This window comes from Stegostoma tigrinum, chromosome 19 (genome assembly GCF_030684315.1).
Source record: "Stegostoma tigrinum isolate sSteTig4 chromosome 19, sSteTig4.hap1, whole genome shotgun sequence".
NCBI lineage: Eukaryota > Metazoa > Chordata > Chondrichthyes > Orectolobiformes > Stegostomatidae > Stegostoma > Stegostoma tigrinum.
In genome coordinates this window covers 61,076,462-61,095,222 of record NC_081372.1, presented here as the reverse complement: position 1 = coordinate 61,095,222, position 18,761 = coordinate 61,076,462, and positions in this window count along the sequence as shown.

Sequence of the window (18,761 nt, the reverse complement as noted above, 5' to 3'; positions counted from 1 at the left end):
CTTAATAATTGATTCTAACATTTTCCAACAATAGATACGAGGCTGATTCTGTACCTCTCTCTGCCACACCATCTCATAGAAAGAATCATAGAATCCCTACAGTGTGAAAATAGGCCCCTCAGCCCAACAAGTCCACACCGACCCTCAGGGTAACCCACCCAGAGGCCCTCCTTGTAATGCACCTAATTTATACATCGCAGAACATTACAGGCAATTTAACAATGCCAATCTACCTTGTTTAGACTGTGGGAGGAAACCAGAGCACCCGGAAGAAACCCATGCAGACATGGGGAGAGCTCCGCATAGTCACTCAAGGGTGGAATCAAACCCAAGTTCCTGGCACTGTGAGGCAGCATTGCTAATCACTGAGCCACAATGCCATCTCGCACTAATCCTCTTTCCATTTGTACCTCTCTAATAATGTCTGTTCCGGGCCTCGTTCTGTCTATGCCTTTCTTTATCAATGTCTCCTCTGTACCTCTCTCACTGCCTGTACCTCTCTCACTGCCTGTACCTCTAACTGTCTATACCTTTCTTTATTGTCTCACTCCATATGTCTCTTTATCAAAGTCTCACTTTGTACCTTTCTCTGTCTTTACTTCTGTTTGTGCCTCTATCTGTCTGCACCTCTGTCAATTGGTATCTCACACTGCACCTCTCTCTACCAATGTCTCACTCCATACCTCTATACCTCTCCCTATTAATGTCTCATTCTATTCCTCGCTCTGTCTGTACCTCTTTCTAACAGTCTCACTCTGTACCTCTCTCTATCAATGCCTCACTGTACCTCTCTATATGTACTTTTCTCTGTTTGTACCTTTGTCAATGTCTCACTCTGTACCTCTCTCTGTCTGTACCTCTCTCTATCAATGTCTCATTCTGTACCTCTCTCAATCTGTATCTCTCTCTATCAATGTATTATGCTGTATCTCTCTTTATCCGTACCTCTTCTTATCCAACCTATCCACCTGCGATACAAATTTCAAAGAACTATGTACTGGAACCCCTAAGTCTTTCTGTTCTACAACACTACCCAGGTCCTACCATTAATTGTATAAGTCCTGCTCTTAACTTTTTTACTAAAATGCCTTTCTCTGATGTGCCTCTATCAGTGTCTCACACTGTACCTCTCTCCCAGTGCCTTGTGCTGCACAGCTTTCTCAATTTTGCTTACTTGCTTCCTTTCCCTGGCCCTCTCTTTCTGTCTGCCCTTTCTCTGCTTCCCTCCCTCTGCCTCCTACACTAAAATATATATGTTTGTCCCTCTCCCACACTCTGGCTCTCTCTCGTTGCTTTTTTCCACCATGCTTCTCCTTACTTCCCCACCTCTGTGTACGTCCCTCCCTCCCCCGACAGATATTGTCTCTCTCTCTCCCTTTGCCTTATCTCTCTCCATCTCATCGTTCTCTCTGCCTGCCTTTCCTCTCTCCTTCTATATCTTATTCTCTCTTTCCTGCCCACAATCTCTCATTCTCCCTTACCTTTCAAGCCACATCAGTTTGTCACTAGGTTTCTGGAAATTTGAAAAACGTTTTATATTAGAGATTTCTGATACAGAACATGTAATACTGAGAGAAAATGTTTCATCAACAAAGTGGGAGTGGGAGGCTGCCTGTTGCAATTTCTGCAGTAATGTTATCTGGTGAATTCTCCTGCCCCTCAGAGTCTACCCCCACAAACAGACCCGGTTGCAATCTCCATAGCCTGAAAGAATCAGGACCACATTCTACCTTTTAGTCTCTTACACAAGAAATTGCAAAGGCTGAGATCAGAACATGGTAAGGGATGCTGAAGGATAGCAGCAATTTAAGCTGAGACTGGAGAGACCCACTTACAATGCCTCTAACCTGCTGATGCTGGGTGCTGCTTTGCTGCTGAGGGGAACGGATGCTTCACGGTTAATCTGGAGCACAGCCACTTCCTACTCACTCTTCACATTGATGAAGGTTGTCGTCTATTCATATGTCCGCAGCACTGCTGCCCACACAAGTGTGGGAAGTGTTTTCAAAGCTAAGCCGAGCAGACTGGAGTCTTGGATCACTCAGTATTTTCCAGCAGGGGTTGTGTGGGTGTACATAATGACAGGCCTGGCTTTAAACCTACGGCAAGGGCTGAGGGAATCATCACCACATTCTGTGAAATATAGCACAGCACCGATCAGCCCACCATGCTCCCGCGCTCCCAGATTCGATGGGGAAATATACTGACAATCTCAACCGAACTGTGAAAACAGTCTCCAAGTTACTAACGGAGCTTCACATCACCAACAGGGAGTAGCTCCAACAGAGGACTTTGCAGTGAGTCAAGAACCCAAATAAAGCAGAAACTGCGATATTTCAGGAATCTGATCAGAATGTCGGAACAAGAGGAGGCAGATCCAGATCTATGACGTTCACTCCCCACTCAGCTCATCGGCAATACAAGCAGTAAATCTAGCCTTTGAATCCCTGGTTTCAGAGAAAGGAAATCACCCTGGACTACTGCTCCTATTCACTGTCCAATGAGCACCTCATGAGAGAGAGAGAGAAGGCAAATCCTGAACAGCTAGTGTTGAAATCTGGGTTAAAGGGACAGGACATCACCCAGGATTCCTGATCCTGATCATTGTGCAGGTGTTAGACTGATTCAGGGAGAATCCCTGCTCCTGATCGCTGTGCAAAGAGCTCAAGTTTAAAGAAATTTGAAATTCAGCCATGATTGCCGTTCCTGAACATCAAATAATGATAATTTGCAAGGCCATTTCCTTCCAAACAAAACTCAACAGGCATGGCAAAACCTACAAAGAGGGAAGCAGAGTTAACATTTCAAGTCCAAAATGACTCATCTTCAGAACCAGTTTTTATTTGACCTCCTTCTGATCATTGTCCAATGAATTCAGCTGTGAGAATGGAGAAATCAGCCAAGGCTCATGATCCTGAGTTAATGGGAACTGCAAATGTTGGAGAATCCGAGATAACAAAGTGTGGAGCTGGATGAACACAGCAGGCCAAGCAGCATCTTAGGAGCACAAAAGCTGACGTTTCGGGCCTAGACCCTATCTGATGAAGGGTCTAGGCCCGAAACATCAGCTTTTGTGCTCATGATCCTGGTTACTGTCCAATCAGTCGCACATTAAAAAAAAATCAGGAAAAATCCATCCCGACCAATTACTGCCCTATACTTCTTCTCAATCATCGGCAAAATAATGGAAGACAGTGCTATCAAACACCATTTACTTTGCAGTAACTTGCTCACTGATGCTCGGTTTGAGATCTACGAGTGGTAGCGAGGAAGAAAACCTTAGACTAGAGACTAATATATATTGGCTGGTCAGCTGGGCTGGACAGTGGCAAATGGAGTGTAATCCTGGAAAATGTTAGGCCTTACATTTTGGGAGGAGTAACAAGGCAATGGTGTACACAATGAATGGTAGGAAGCAAGAAGTACCAGAGGGACATTGGTGTGTGTGTGTCCACAAACCCACGATGGCAACAGGTCAAGTCAATAAGTTATTTAAGAAGACATATGGAATACTTGAAGTTGAGGTGTTGAATTTAAGAGTGGGTAGGGTATGATGTAGATGTATACAACACAAATTAGGCTGCAGCTGGAGTACTGTCTGCAGCTCTGGTTATCACACCACATGGATGCAATTAGACTGCAACGGTGCAAAAAAGATTCACCAGGACGTTGCCTGGGCTGGAGCAAGTCAGAGGCTGGTTAGGCTGTGTTTGTTTTCTTTCAAACAGGAAAGGAAGAAGAGGGACTTTGAGGTATACAAAGTTACGAGAGGCATAGATAGGATATAAGAAACATTTCCCCTTAGTAAAAGAGTCAATGATTGGGAGCATAGATTTAAGGAAAAGAATAAGAGGTTTAAAAGGGATTTAAGGAGAGATTTTTTTTTCACCCAGAGGGTGGTGGGTATCTGAAATTCACTGCCTGAATGAGTGAATGAGGCAGGAGCCATCATAACATTTAAGAAGCATTTATGAAGCGTTATACCACAAGGTCATGGGCCAAGTGATGGAAAATGGGACTAGATTACATATGTACTTGATGACCAGCGATGGGCATGATGGCTGAGCAGCATCTTTCCATGCTGTAAAACTTTATGTTTGGGGATCCACACGGAAATGACAGCTTCTCCAGTAGCTCATTCAAGCAGCAATTCATCTCGAGCTAACAGACTCTTTCACCCTCCGTCCACACTTGTTTCTCCCAGTCAGTCACAGGCCAATGGCCAGAAGTGGGAACTCTGTATGTCACATGCAAACCAGGTGTGATGAACCAACCCAACATAGACCTATCATCTTTCCACAGAGAGGTCTATGTTCCACAACTTGAGCAATTTGTATTGTTTATGTGCCTGCGGACAATTTGATTCGCCTCAGCTGGCGACTTAAACTAACCGCAGTTGTCTTCCTGTCACAGAAATGAATTGTCAATCATTCCTTTGGCCAACATTCGTGCCTTAATATCACTTACAGTCTTGTTTTGCCTGGCATCAGTGCTCTCTGTCTTTCTTATTGTTATTTCCACAAAGTTGTTCTCCCAGCAGCAAGTATACAGGAACTAGTGGACTGCTGAGAATCAAAGGTTCCTGCAATGGTGATGAAAATATTGGGGAGTGGTGAGTCCAAAAAAAAGGTTTTACATAGGACTACTTTGTTTATACAGCACAGAAACAGGCCATTCGGCCCAAAAGACCATACTAGTGTGGTCCATGCTCCACTAGAGCCTCTTCCCATCTTTCCCATCTAAATCTACCATGATAACAATCTAGCGCCTTCTCCCTCATAACATGCTCAGATTTGGGGTGAAATGGTATCTTCGTGGTTAGCACTGCTGCTTCACAGTGCCAGGAGCCTGGGTTCGATTCCGCCCTCGGGCTACTGTCTGTGTGGAGTTTGCACATTCTCCCCGTGTCTGCATGGGTTTCCTCCAGGTGCTCTGTTTTCTTCCCACAGTCCAAGGATGTGCAGGCTAGGTGGATTGGCCATGGTAAGTTGCCCATAGGAGTCAGGGATGTGTAGAGTACGGGCACAGGTCTCGCTGGGATGCTCTGAGGGTTAGTGTGGGCTTGTTGGGCAAAAGGGCCTGTTTCCACACTGTAGTAATTCCATGATAATCTGTGATTCACAATAAAGCAGATGAATTAGTCACGTACCTAGATATAAATGGGTATGATATAATTTGGAATACAGAGACACATGGCTACAGGGCAACCGGGGATGGGAACTGAATATCTACGGTAATTTGGTTTTTAGGAAAGGAAAAAAAGGAAAAGGACGTGGGGTAGCACTGCTAATTAAATAAGCCATTAACACAAAGTGAGGAAGTATATTAGCTCTGGTGAAGTGAAATCCAATGGGTAGAGCTCACAAACACCAAGGGGCTGAAAACTGTAGTGGGGTTTATATATGGACATCCAAACTGTGGTGGAATGTTAGGGAAGGCATTAAATACAAAATTAATTTTGCAAGCAATAAAGGTGCAGTTATAATTATGGATACCTTAAATCTGCATTTAGATTGGACAAATCAAATCAGTAACAATACCACAGAGGAGGAATCCCTGGAATATGCACTCATTCTCTGAACCTCAAGAAGTTGAGGAATCAATTAAGAAACAGGCCATCGTTAACAGGAGATTGTTAATTAAGAAAGGAATCATTAGCAATCCAACTGGGCTCTTTGAGGAAAAGTGGCCACAACATGATGAAATTCCTCATTAAGATGATGAATGATTTTGTTGATTCTGAAACAAGCGTCCTGAGCCTAAATAAAGGAAACTACAATGATATGAGGTACAAGCTGGCTGTGATAAATTGAGGAATATTGCTCAGAGGGATGTCAGTGGATAGGAAATAGAAAACACTTTAAAAATTTATGGATGAACTACAACAATTGTTCATTCCTCAAAAAACTAAAAGAACTGCAGATGCTAGAAATCTGAAATTAAAAAAAGAAATTACTGGAAAATCTCAGCATGTCTGGCAGCATCTGTGGAGAGAAATCCGAGTTAACATTTCCGATTCAGTGACCTTTCCTCACACCCACTCTTCAGAAACTCCATTCCTCAGGAAGCGTCACTGGACCTGAAACACTAACTCTGATTTCTCTCCATAGATGCTGTCAGACCTCCTGAGATTTTCCAACAATTTTTATAATTGTTCATGCCTGTCTGACACAAAAATGACATGGGAAAGGTGCTCCATCCATGGCTAACAAGGGAATTTAAGGTTAGGATTATATCAAAGGATGGGACATACAAATTAACCAAACAAAACAGCAGGAGTTCTGGGAGCAGTTTAGATTTCAGCAAAGGAGGACAAATGGGGGATAAATGAGTATGAGAGAAAGGTTACAAGGAGCATAGCAATTGATTGTAAAAGCTTCTATAGCATGTGAGGAAAAGAAAATGTTCTAAAGGCTTGTGAAGAGCGTTAGATTAGTGAAGACAAATGTAAGTTCCTTGCAATCAAGAAGTTATGATGGGGAACAAAGACATGGCATGCCAATTAATGCATATTTTCAAACAATGCCTACAACGTAGAAGCAAGATATTTGACTCATTGAGTCCCCACAAACCCTCTAAACAGCATCCCACCCACACCCATCCCCATAATCTATCCCTGTAACCCTGCATTTTCCACAGCTAATCCACCTGCCTGATTAATCCCTGGACACTATAGGAAATTTGGCATGGCCAATCCACCTAACCTGTACATTACTGGACTGCGGAAGGAAACTGAAACACCTGGGGGAAACCCACTCAGACATAGACAGATGCCAAGGGAGGAATCAAACCTGGGTCCTTAGCACTGTGAGGCAACAAGTATGCCATTGTGCCACGCACTGGCTTTACTCATTGGCTTTACCTATTGCCCATTCTGGTTCTGTCACCACAAAGGAGGACCCAAATAAGGTTCCAAAAACATTGGAGAAGAAAGGGTCAAGTATCAGGGAGGCACTGAAGGAAAGCAGTATTAGTAGGGAAATGGCATTGGGAAATGAATGGGATTAAAGGCCAATAAATTCCCATGGCCCAATAATTTTCATACCTAAACACTTAAGGAAATGGCCCTAGAAATAGTGGATTCTTTGCTGTTCATCTTTCAAAATTGTGTAGATTCTGGACCAGTTCCCATGAATTGAAAGGTAGCTAAATATAACTCCACCATTTTACAAAAGGGGGTATAGGTAAATCAGGAAATTACAGACTGTTTAGCCAGACATTGCCAATAGGAAAAATACTGGGATCCATGATAAAAGATTTAATAGCAGAGCGCGTGGAAAACTGACAGCAATGCACAGAGTCAGCATGGATTTACAAATATGAAACCAAATTTTATAACGCTTACATGAATTTATTTGAGGGTGCAACTGATAGAGTTGATATTGGGGAGCAACTAAGTGTGGTTTACTTGAACTTTCAGAAGAGTTTCAATAAGATTCTATAAAAGATTAACATGTAAACTTCAAGCACATGGGACTGGGGGTTGTGAACTGATGTGGATAGAGGGCTAATAAAATGTGAGGCTGGATGAACACAGCAGGCCCAGCGGCATCTCAGGAGCACAAAAGGTGACGTTTCAGGCCTGGAAGAAGGGTCTAGGCCCGAAACGTCAGCTTTTGTGCTCCTGAGATGCTGCTGGGCCTGCTGTGTTCATCCAGCCCCACATTTTATTATCTTGGATTCTCCAGCATCTGCAGTTCCCATTATCACATCGTGGATAGAGAGCTGTTTGGCAGACAACAGTGAGAATAAATGAGTCTTTTTCTGAATGGCAGACAGTGGCTAGTCAGGTATTGCATGGACCAGTAATGGGAACCTAGCTAGTCACATTTTTGTATTAATGATTTAGATTATGAAATTAAATGTATTATCTCCAAGTTTGCAGAAATCACAAAGCTAAGTGGGAGGGTAAGCTGTAAAGAGGATGCAGAGATGCTTCAGTGAGATTTGGTCAAGTTGAACAATAGGCAAATACATTGCAGATGAAGTATGATGTGGATAAATATGAGGTTATCCACTTTGGTAGCAAGAAAGGGAAAGCAGATCTGAATCAAATCTGGATCAAATCTGAATGATGATAGATTGGAAGAGGAGGAGGTTCATCAAGACCTGGCTGACTTTGTACACCAGTCACTGAAAATCAGCAAAAGCAGGTGCTGCAGAGGTAGAAGAGGCAAATGGGGTGTTGGCTTTCAAAGCGAGAGGAGTACAGGTGCTGGTGACACTTCCACAGAAGGACCTGGACACAGAATCACAACTTTAACTCTGATTTCTTTCCAGAGATATGCCAGACATGCTGACATTTTCCAAAAATTTCTGTTTTTGTTTCTGATTTACAGCATAATTTGGCTAAATGCAGGAAGGATGTTCCCAACTGCAAGGGAGTCAAAAACTGGAGTCACAGTTTAAGAATACAAGTTAGAACATAGAATAAACAACATAGAACATAGAACACCGAACAGTACAGCACAGTACAGCCCCTTCAGCCCATGATGTTGTGCCAACCTATTATCCTACTAAGATCAACCTACCCTGCATGACCTAAATTTTACTATCCTCCATATGCCTCTCCAAGATTTGCAGAATTGCCAGGTTTATCCTTATTCTCTTTCTTGAACAAGGGAATGACATTTGACACCCTCCAATCATCTGAGACTACTCCAGTGGACAGTGAGGATGCAAAGATCATTACCAAAGGGGCAGCAATCTCTTCCCTTGCTTCCTGTAGTAACCTTGGGTATATCATATCTGGCCCTGGGGACTTATCTATCCTTCTATTTCGGCCATTTAGGACTGAGATGAAGAGAAACTACTTCACTCAGACGGTGGTGAGCTTGTGGGATCATCTACCACAGAAAGTGGTTGAAGCCAAAACATTAATATTTTCAAGAAGGAGTTAGATATAGTTTTTAGGGCAAAAGGGATTAAAAGGTGTACAGAAAATGCATGAACAGGATACTGAGCTGAATGATAAGCCATGATTATATTGAAAGGGGGAGAAGGCTTAAAGGGCTGGATGGCATTCTCCTGCTCCCAAATTTTATGTTTCTCCTGAGATACATCAAAATAATTCACTTCCATGTGATAACACAAAGTGAAGCTGGATGAACACAGCAGGCCAAGCAGCATCAGAGGAGCAGGAAAGTTTGACGTTTCGGGTTGAGACCCTTCTTCAGAAATGGGGGAAGTGAAGAGGATTCTGAATAACTAGGGAGAGGGGGGAGGCGGATAGAAGATGGATAAAGGAGAAAGTAGGGTATGAGGAGGCAAGCAGGTCAAAGAGGCGGGATTAGAGCCAGTGAAGGTGAATGTTAAGTGGGGAGTTAAGGAGGGGATAGGTCAGTCCAGGGAGAATGGGCAGGTCAAGGAAGCGGGATGACGTTAGTGGGTAGGAGATAGGGGTGGGGCCTGAGGTGGGTGGAACGGTTTGGGAGGTGGGCACTAGCTGGGCTGGTTTTTGAAGCTTGTGAAGTACACATTTCTACCCTTGGGCTGCCGGGTTCCCAAGTAGAATATGGGATGCTGTTCCTGCATCAAAGTTGCCATCCCAGTGGATAAGGTTGTTAAGAAAGCATATGGTGTTTTGGCTTTCATTAACAGGGGGATCAAGTTTAAGAGCTGCGAGGTTATGCTGCAGCTCTACAAAACCCTGGTGAGACCACACTTGGAATATTGTGTCCAGTTCTGGTCACCCTATTATAGGAAAGATGTGGAGGCTTTGGAGAGGGTGCAAAGGAGGTTTATCAGGATGCTGCCTGGACTGGAGGGCTTGACTTACGAGGAGAGGTGAGCTCGGACTTTTCTCTCTGGAGAGAAGGAGGAAGGGAGGTGACCTGATCGAGGTATACAAGGTAATGAGAGGCATGAATATAGTCGATAGCCAGAGACTTTTCCGCAGGGCAGGATTGACTGCCACGAGGGGTCACAGTTTTAAGGTGTTAGGAGGAAGGTATAGAGGAGATGTCAGAGGGAGGTTCTTCACCCAGAGAGTTGCGAGCACATGGTAGTGGTAGTGGTAGTTGTGGAAGCAGAGTCATTAGTGACATTTAAGCGACTGCTGGACATGCACATGGACAGCAGTGAATTGAGGGGAATGTAGGTTAGGTTATTTTAGTTTTAGGGCCTGGGATGAGGGTTAGGGGGTGGTAGAGGGACAGGTGTAGCACTTGCTTCGGTTGCAGGGAAAAGTGCCGGGGCGGTGGGGCTGGAGGGGCGTGTGGAGCGGACAAGGGAGTCACGGAGAGAGTCGTCTCTCCGTAAAGGAGATAAGGGTGGGAAGGGAAAATGTCTTTGGTAGTGGGGTCAGATTGCAGAAATGTCGGAGGATGAGCATTGGATTTGGAGGTTGGTGGGGTGGTACGTGAGGATGAGGGGAATCTGTTTTGGTTATTATTGCGGATAGGTGGTGTGAGGGATGGGTTGCGGGAAATGCGGGAGACACAGTCGAGGGCATTTTCGATCACTGTGGAGGGGAAGTTGCGGCCCTTGAAAAAAGAGGATGTTCGGGAGTCGAATGCCTCATCTCGGGAGCAGATGTGGCAGAGGCGAAGGAATTGGGAATGGGGGTGGCCTTTTTACAGGAAGGTGGGTGAGAGGAGGAGTATTCTAGGTAGTTGTGGGAGTTGGTAGGCTTAAAATGGATATTGGTTTCCAGGTGGATGCCAGAAATGGAGACAGAGAGGTCCAGGAAGGAGAGAGAGGTGTCAGAAATGGTTCAGGTAAATTTAAGGTTGGGGTGGAAGATGTTAGTGAAGTGGATGAACTGTTCAAGCTCCTTTTGGGTACACGAAGCAGCGCCGAAACAGTCATGAATGTTACGGAGGAAGAGATGGGAGATAGGGCCAGTGTAGGTACGGAAGAGGGATTGTTCCTCGTACCCTACAAAGAGGTAGACATAGCTTGGGCACGTGTGGGTAACCATGGCCACCCCCTTTGTCTGTAGGAAGTGGAAGGAATTGAAGGAGAAGTTTTGAGGTTGAGGATGAGTTAGGATAAGCAGATGAAGGTGTCAGTGGAGGGGGACTGTTTGGGCCTGGACAGGAAGAAGCAGAGGGCCTTTAGGCCATCTGCATGGGGAATGCATGTGCATAGGGACTGGACGTGCATGGTAAAAATGAGGGGTTGGGGGTCAGGGAATTGGAAGTTCTGGAGGAGGAGGAGAGCTTGGGTGGTTTCACGGATGTACGTGGGGAGTTCCTGGACCAAGTGGGAGAAAATGGAATCCAGATAGGTGGAGATACATTCGGTGGGGCAGAAGCAGGCGGAGAAAATGTGTCAACCACAGCAGGCAGGTTTGTGGATTTTGGGAAGGAGATAGAAGCGGGCGGTGCGGGGTTGGGGAATGTTGAGGTTAGACGCTGTGGGTGAGAGGTCACCTGAGGTGATGAGGTTGTGGATGGTTTGGGAGATGATGGTTTGGTGCTCGGGGATGGGGTCATGATCAAGGAGGAGGGGTCAGAGCTGGCATCTGGCTTCGGCGATGTAGAGGTCAGTGCGCTACACTACTACTGCGCCTCCCTTATCTGCGGGTTTTATGGTGAGGTTGGGATTGGAGCAGAGAGCTGCACATTCTGTGGGGGAGAAGTTGGAGTGGGTGAGAGGGGTGGAGAGGTTGAAGCGATTGATGCTTGATGACAATTAGAGATGAAGACGTCAAGGGAGGGTCGGAGGTCTTGGGCTGGTATCCAGGAGGAGGGTGTGCTTTGGAGGCGGGAGAGGGGGTCAGTAGAGGGAGGGTTAGGCTCACGGTTAAAGAAATAAGCGGCAGAAAAACTGTTCAATGTCCAAACGAGAATTGTATTCGTCGATACACGCATGGAGGGGGACAAAGGTGAGTCCTTTATTGAGGACTGACTGTTTGTCCTCAGTAAGGGGGAGGTCTGGGGGGATCCATTTTCTCCCACTTGGTCCAGGAACTCCCTACTACGTCTGTGACATCACCCATGCTCTCCTCCTCCTCCAGGACTTCCAATTCCCCAGTCCCCAACACCTCACTTTTAGCATGAATGTCCAGTCGCTATACGCCTGCATTCCCCATGCAGATGGCCTAAAGGCCCTCCGCTTATTCCTGTCCCACAGGCCCAAACAGTCCCCCTCCACTGACACCTTCATCTGCTTATCCTAACTCGACGTCACACTCAACAACTTCTCCTTCAATTCCTTCCACTTCCTACAGACAAAGTGGGGGGCATGGGTACCCGCATGGGCCCAAGCTATACCTGTCTCTTTGTAGGGTACGTGGAACAATCCCTCTTCCGTACCTACACTGGCCCTATCCCCAACTCTTCCTCCGTAACATTCATGACTGTTGCGGCTCCGCCTCGTGTTCCCAAATGGAGCTCAAACAGTTCATCCACTTCACTAACACCTTCCACCCCAACCTTAAATTTACCTGGACCATCTCTGACACCTCTCTCTCCTTCCTGGACCTCGCTGTCTCCATTTCTGGCATCCACCTGGAAACCAATATCCATTTTAAGCCTACCAGCCCCCACAACTACCTAGAATACTCCTCCTCTCACCCACCTTCCTGTAAAAAGGCCACCCCCTATTCCCAATTCCTTCGCCTCCGCCACATCTGCTCCCGAGATGAGGCATTCCACTCCCAAACATCCTCTTTTTTCAAGGGCCGCAACTTCCCCTCCACAGCGATCGAAAATGCCCTTGACCGTGTTTCCCGCATTTCCCGCAACCCATCCCTCACACCATCTATCCGCAATAATAACCAAAACAGAATCCCCCTCATCCTCACGTACCACCCCACCAATGTCCAAATCCAACGCTCATCCTCTGACATTTCTGCTATCTGACCCCACTACCAAAGACATTTTTCCCTCCCCACCCTTATCTCCTTTCCAGAGAGACGACTCTCTCCGTGACTCCCTTGTCCGCTCCACATGCCCCTCCAGCCCCACTGCCCCGGCACTTTTCCCTGCAGCCGAAGCAAGTGCTACACCTGTCCCTCTGCCACCACCTCACCCCCATCCCAGGCCCTAAGAAGACCTTCTACATCAAACAGATGTTCACCTGCGCATCTGTTAATGTGATATACTGTATCCGCTGTTCCCGTTGTGGCCTCCTCTACATCAGGGAAACCAAGCGGATGCTTGGGGAGTGCTTCACGGAACACCTACGCGCAGTTTGCACTAAACAACTGCACCTCCCAGTCATGAACCATTTCAACTCCTCCTCCCCCAAATCCTCGGACGATATGCCCATCCTGGGCATTCTGCATTGCCATGACGACGCCACCCGAAAGATGCAGGAACAGCATCCCATATTTCACTTGGGAACCCTGCAGCCCAAGGGTGTCAATGTGGACTTCGCAAGTTTCAAAATCTCCCCTCCCCCGATGATATCTCAAAACCTGACTAGCTAGTCCCCGCCTCCCTAAACATTCCTCCCACCTCAAGCCCCACGCCCACCTCCTGCCCATTTAACCTCATCCCGCCTCCTTGACCTGTCCATCTTCCCTGGACTGACCTATCCCCTCCCTAACTCCCCACCTACATGGATCTTCACTGGCTCTAACCCCACCTCTTTGACCTGTCTGTCTCCTCTCACCCTATCTTCTCCTTTATCCATCTACTATCCGCCTCCCCCTCGCTCCCTATTTATTTCAGAATCTCCTTCCCTTCCCCCATTTCCAAAGAAGGGTCTTGACCCGAAACATCAACTTTCCTGCTCCTCTGATGCTGCTTGGCCTGCTGTGTTCATCCAGTTTCACACCGTGTTATCTCAGATTCTCCAGCATCGGCAGTTCCTACTATCTCTGTAATGCTTCCACGTGATAATGAGTTTCACATTCTCACCACTCTCTGCAAAACTTGCTTTTGAATTCCTGACTGGATTTCTTGGTGACCATTTCTTTGGGGGCGGCACAGTGGCTCAGTGGTTAGCACTGCAGCCTCATAGCACCAGGGACCCCAGTTCAATCCAGCCTCGGGTAACTGTGTCTGCGGAGTTTGCACATTCTCCCCGTGTCTGTGTGGGTTTCATCCGGGTGCTCTGGTTTCCTCCCACAGTCCAAAGATGTGCAGGCTAGGTGGATCGGCCATGCTGAATTGCCCGTAGTGTTCAGGGGTGTGTGGGTTTTAGGGAGGTAGGTCTGGGTGGGATGCTCCAAGGGGCGGTGTGGACTTGTTGGGCCAAAGGGCCTGTTTCTACACTGTAGGGAATCTAATCCCGTATTGGTACCAAATCGTTACACTCCTCCCCATAGGAGGAAACATTCCCCTTGTATCTAATTAATCAAAATCGCTTTGAGTTTCAGTGACTTCACATGCAACTGACACAACATTTTAAACACAAAATTTTACAACAACTTAAGTACTAGATGGGTACTTCTCTCAAGTTCATAAAAACAATATGTCACTGCAGTAAAGACAGACAATTCAAGTAATTAATTTATAAGTTAAATCAAATATGACACTGATGGCAGGATGGGGGGTGTGTTATTACTGCAAAATGCAGAAGCTGCTCAACACTAACGTGATCCAGACAGAACATATCTGTAATAAGTATGCGCAAGTCGAGGAACTTCAGATTTTAGTTGAGGAACTGGAGTCTGAGCTGCAGACATTGTACTACAGCTGGCTACAGGAAATCTACCTGGTCACTTTGCTCCAGATAGCGGTCACACTTCTCAGATTAGGCAATTCAAAATTGGTCTGTGATCAGGGCAGGTGTTGTGACTGCTGGTGAGGCAAGAATGAGAAACTGGGAATTACAATTGAGAAGCATCAGCCACTGCAATTGTCCAACAGTTACAAGACACCTGCAAGCTGTGCAGGTCAGAATGGAGACTACAGGGAGCATGAACAAACTGCTTTGGTACAGAAAGCGATTCAAGTGAGATAAGGAGTTAGGAATGTCATTGTGGGAGGGAATAGTATAATTAGGGGGAATGGATTCTTTTCTCTGCAGGTGTGAATGGGAGTGCTGAAGGCTGTATTGTCGACCTGGTGCCAGAGCTAACGACGTCCCCTCAGGGCTGGAGATGAACCTGGAGAGGGAGGGAAGAGATCCAGATGCTGTCATCCAAGTTAGTACCAATGAGCACAAACAGAAGTTGCTGGAAAAGCTCAGTAGGTCTGTGAAGAAAAAATCTGAATTAACGTTTCAGGCCTGGTGACCCTTCCTCAGAACTCAGATTTTTTTCTTCACAAATGCTACCAGACCTGCTGAGCGTTCCAGTAATTTCTATTTTTGTTCCTGGTTTACAGCATCTGCAGTTCTTTTGGTTTTCATTTGGTAACAATGACATTGGTAGGGCCAGAAAGAAGTTTCTGATGAAAGTTTTTGAACAGTTCGAGGCTAAATTTAAAAAAAACAGAACGTCCAAGGTAACAATCTCTGGAGTAGGACTTTAGCCACAGGTAAATTGGCATAAGGTAAATAATGGCAAAGTGTTGAATGTGTTACTTAAGTATTGGTATGGGCAGAATAGCTTTCAGTTAATGAGGCACTAGTATCGGGGTAGAAAGGAGCTATTCAAATGCAAGGACCTTCACTTGAACCATGTGGGTTTGGTACGGGGAAATGTAGGTTTTACAAAGCAAGAGGATATGGAAGCAGTGCAGAGCAAATACTTAGATAACAATACCCCAGGTAGGACAGGAAGAGACTGAGTGTACAAACATAGTAAAACAGTGTAAATAGGGTCAAAGGTGGGGGGGGGGAAATTATGAAAAGGCAAAATTAATGTTCTTTACTTGAATGCATTATTGTATTTGGAACAAAATAAATGGAAAATGCCTCAAATAGAGAGTGATAGGTATGATCTTATAGCTATTGTAGAGACACGCTTACAGGGAGATCAAAGCTAGGAATTAAATTTTCAGGGATATGTGACGATTTGAAAGTTCAGGCAGGAAGGAAAGGATAGCAGAGTAGCATTCTTGGTACTGGATGGAATAAGTATGATAACGAGACATGATCTTGAACCAGAAGAAATAGAACCCATATGGGTGGACGTAACACTTAAAAAGGGAAAGAAGACACTAGTAGGAGTGGTCTAAAGGCCCCCTAACAATAATTATACAGTGGGACAAAAGATAAATCCAGAGATAATAAGGACATAATAAGCGCATGTAACACTGACAATACAAAAATCAAGGGTCATTTTAATCTTTACATAGATTTGGATAGTCAAATTAGCAGAGGATGCTATGAGGAAGAACTCAGAGTGTGACTGGGGCAATTTCATGGAACAACATATTGTGGATCCAACCAGGGATTAGGGTGTTTTGGAACTGGTGATATTCAATGAGATAGGTTTAATAAATGTAAGTCAGAGTAAAAGATGTCCTCAGAAACAGTGACTACAACACAGTAGAATTTAGCATTCAGCATGAGAGGGAGGAACCTCCACCAGAATCAACTGTTCTAACTTTTATGTAAAGGTAATTTACAAAGGAATGAGGGCAAAGCTGACTAGAGTCGACTGGGAAATAGGTTTAGCAGCAAAAACTGTTGACAAGCAAAAAAAGGGAGAAAAGAACTTACTAGTAAGATCAAGACGGATAGTAAAAGCTTCTTTAACTATATAAAAAAGGAAGAAAAGACCAAAGTGAACAGAGGTACCTTAAAGAATGAGACTGGAGAAACAAAAATGGTGAACCAGGAAATGGCAGAGAATTTGAATAAATACTTTGCATGAGTTTTCACAGTGGAAGACACTGACAACATTCCAAAATTATGAAATAATCAAGGGGTAGACTGAGGAGGGGAGATAACCACAATAATTATCAATAGAGAAAAACTGCCAGGGAAACTAATGGGACTAAAGACTAATAAGTCCCTTGGACCTGATGGAATGGTACAGTCCCTTAAGCCCAACTCTTCCATGCTAACCAGGTTTCCTAAACTGAACTAGTCCCATTTGCCTGTATTTGACCCATATCTCTGTAAATCTTTCCAATCCACGTACTGTCTAAATGTCTTTAAAATGTTGTAATTATATTTGCCTCAACTGCTTCCTCTGGCAGCTCGTTCCATACATGAACCACCCTCTGTATTTTTTTATTCATTCATTGGATGAAGGCGTCACTAGCTAGGTCAGCATTCGCTTCATCTGGACAGCAAGGTAATAAAATGTGAAGCTGGATGAACACAGCAGGCCCAGCAGCATCTCAGGAACACAAAAGCTGACGTTTCGGGCCTAGACCCTTCATCAGAGAGGGGGATGGGGTGAGGGTTCTGGAATAAATAGGGAGAGAGGGGGAGGCGGACCGAAGATGGAGAGAAAAGAAGATAGGTGGAGAGAGTATAGGTGGGGAGGTAGGAGGGGATAGGTCAGTCCAGGGAAGTGGAGGTGCGGCTTGGGGTGGGAGGAAGGGATGGGTGAGAGGGAGAACAGGTTAGGGAGGCAGAGACAGGCTGGACTGGTTTTGGGATGCAGTGGGTGAAGGGGAAGAGCTGGGCTGGTTGTGTGGTGCGGTGGGGGGACGGGACGAACTGGGCTGGTTTTAGGCTGCGGTGGGGCAAGGGGAGATTTTGAAGCTGGTGAAGTCCACATTGATACCATTGGGCTGCAGGGTTCCCAAGCGGAATATGAGTTGCTGTTCCTGCAACCTTCGGGTGGCATCATTGTGGCACTGCAGGAGGCCCATGTTGGACATGCCATCTAAAGAATGGGAGGGGGGAGTGGAAATGGTTCGCGACTCAGAGGTGCAGTTGTTTATTGCGAACCGAGCGGAGGCGTTCTGCAAAGCGGTCCCCAAGCCTCCGCTTGGTTTCCCCAATGTAGAGGATGCCACTCCCCCTCCCATTCTTTAGATGACATGTCCATCATGGGCCTCCTGCAGTGCCACAATGATGCCATCCGAAAGTTGCAGGAACAGCAACTCATATTCCGCTTGGGAGCCCTGCAGCCCAATGGTATCAATGTGGACTTCACCAGCTTCAAAATCTCCCCTTCCCCCACCGCATCCCAAAACCAGCCCAGTTCGTCCCCTCCCGCCAATATACCACACAACCAGCCCAGCTCTTCCCCTCCACCCACTGCATCCCAAAACCAGTCCAACCTGTCTCTGCCTCCCTAACCTGTTCATCCTCTCACCCATCCCTTCCTCCCACCCCAAGCCGCACCTCCATCTCCTACCTTCTAACCTCATCCCACCTCCTTGACCTGTCCGTCTTCCCTGGACTGACCTATCCCCTCCCTACCTCCCCACTTATACTCTCCTCTCCACCTATCTTCTTTTCTCTCCATCTACGGTCCGCCTCCCCCTCTCTCCCTATTTATTCCAGAACCCTCACCCCATCCCCCTCTCTGATGAAGGGTCTAGGCTCGAAACGTCAGCTTTTGTGCTCCTGAGATGCTGCTGGGCCTGCTGTGTTCATCCAGCCTCACATTTTATTATCTTGGATGCTCCAGCATCTGCAGTTCCCATTATCATCTGGAGAGCAGTTAAGAGTCAACCACATTGCTGTGGGTCTGGAGTCATGTGTCGACCAGACCAGGTAAGCATGGCTGTTTCCTTCCCTAAAGGGCTTTAGTGAACCAGCTGAGTTACTCCCAACAATTGACATGGTCATCTTTAGACTACAAATTCCAGATTTTTTAATTGAATTCAAATTCAACCACCTTCCACAGCAGGATTCAAACCTGGAAGCCCAGAACGTCAGCTTTTGTGACCCAAGCCGCACCCCCAGCTACCTACTAACCTCATCCCACCTCCTTGACCTGTCCGTCTTCCCTGGACTGACCTATCCCCTCCCTACCTCCCCACCTACACCCTCTCCACCTATCTTCTTTA